This window comes from Euprymna scolopes, chromosome 7, assembly GCF_053919585.1.
Source record: "Euprymna scolopes isolate OS-2025 chromosome 7, ASM5391958v1, whole genome shotgun sequence".
Lineage (NCBI taxonomy): Eukaryota > Metazoa > Mollusca > Cephalopoda > Sepiida > Sepiolidae > Euprymna > Euprymna scolopes.
The window spans coordinates 154,283,623-154,285,794 of record NC_136488.1 but is presented as its reverse complement, the minus strand read 5'-3'; positions in this window follow the sequence as shown (position 1 = coordinate 154,285,794).

The window sequence follows — 2,172 nt, the reverse complement described above, 5'->3', positions numbered from 1 at the left end:
GAGAAAGGCCGCTGGCTTATCAGGCTCAAGGTCACTCAAGGGCATTTGGAAGAGTAAACTACCAGTCATTCGGAAGTCAAATAAGAAGGCATGGGTGATACTTGCGGCGTTTGAGGACTGGTTTGTCAACCATTTTGTGCTTAGTGTGGAACGGTATTGCACCTCCTAGAGTATCGCCTTTAAAGTATTGCTAGTGCTGAACAATGCCTCTGGACATTCTGTCCAGTTGGGAGACTTTCAGCCTAATGTCAAGGTGGCTTACCTTTCACCTAATACCATGGCCCTTTTCCAGAGGCATCATGGATTTGCTAGTGTTACAAGATCTTGGATGAGAAGAGGATCCTGTCTGTCGAGTTTAACCTGGAGTATTTTTTTAACAAAATAGAGAGACCTGCACCCTCTATGTCAGTTACCTATGCTATTAGACTTACCAGCAACAGAGCCTCTACTACTCCACCATCTTCTGTAGGTTCTGCCTCGCCTCCAGACTTACCTGCTTCAGCTTCTCCATCTTCTGTAGGTTTCGTCTCACTTCCAGAGAATGCAGACTCACATGCCCTACTTTCTCCAGCACCTTCCTCTCCACAATAAATCTCTCTTCTTGTCATTTGCAACGTCTCTTTCAGTGTGCAAGCCAACCAAAGGAACAACGGTAAGAGTTATTCTTCTCTTAATTTGTTAATATTTACTTTAATTCATGCAGTAAATTGTTTTGCCTTTTTTTAATGCTTTTGTCATTAACTGTTACATTTTATTATAGTACTGTACAATATTTTATTTTTAATGTTCTGACTTGCAGAGATTCAGGTTACGAGTTTTTAAGAACGGAACAATGTAACTCGAGGACCCCCTGTATTCACAATTTTATATGAACATTTGTCAATGAGAAAACATTGTTCTAAGTAAGTGGGTGCCACATTTGTTCACAGACGATAAAAACGTGTTGAGGATTCAGTGTTGTTTATATCTGTTAGAATAAAACAAAAAAGGAGTCTTTGCATCAATATGTGACAACGTGGATGCAGCACTTCAAATCAACAATCAGCTGAGTTAGCAAGTGAATGCCATCCAAAGAAAGAAATCAACAAAAAGTAAAAGAAAAAAAAAGTGTTCACAAATAGAAAATATACGGTGTCACTCGTCGATTGCAAATTGCTTCCATATGTAACAATGAATTACTCTTCAAATTGCTTCCATATGTAACAATGAATTACTCTTCAAATTGCTTCCATATGTAACAATGAATTACTCTTCAAATTGCTTCCATATGTAACAATGAATTACTCTTCAAATTGCTTCCATATGTAACAATGAATTACTCTTCAAATTGCTTCCATATGTATCCTATTCTCCAGATCTGGTCCTTAGCAATTATTGATTGTATTCAGACCTCAAAAGAATGCTCTGCAAAAAGAGATTTGGCTTCAGTGAAGAAGCGATATTTGAAACAAAAATAAAAAAAACTAAGTTGATCAGAAGAATATCCAACAATTTTATAGATGATTTGATTCACATTTGGTTCACACAAGATATTTTGTCTGATTTAATTCAATTATTTCTTGTCTCCCCTGATAACATTACCCGATATTATAAACAAAAGATTTAGAAAATAAAGAAAAATTTGTATGATATACGTACATGTGACAAAATGAAAATGTATTCTAATGTGAAATTGATCAAGTAATTTTATTTTTATATAAAAAAATCAAATTTTATGAGTAACCAAGAAGCGATTGCCTTGTCTGCTATTTAAAAAAAAAATATCAAGAAACAAAGGGAAATAACTCAACAATAATTCATACTAGATTTATGTCGTAATGCCTATGAATTCCCATTAATTGCTTAAAAATGATTGCCTTTATAAAAATAAAAGTACTTGATTTTTTGGAATATGATGTTTTTGTTTCATCACGAGTATGTACATTATACAGGTTTTCTCTTTTTTTTTTTTTTAATGTAGGGAGAATTCTAGACGAAAAACTGTTCAATTATTTCTGTGTTTTAGCTGTTATCTTCATGTTGATTGTTATTTTTTTAAACATTTCAACTGATGTCTTCTTGGAATCAGTTTATCAAGGCCCCAGAGACAACTCAAGGATAAGGGTTGATAAGTGAACACCATGGTAAATAATAATAGTGGAAACTAGGTAGAAACCAATCATTTACAAAAGC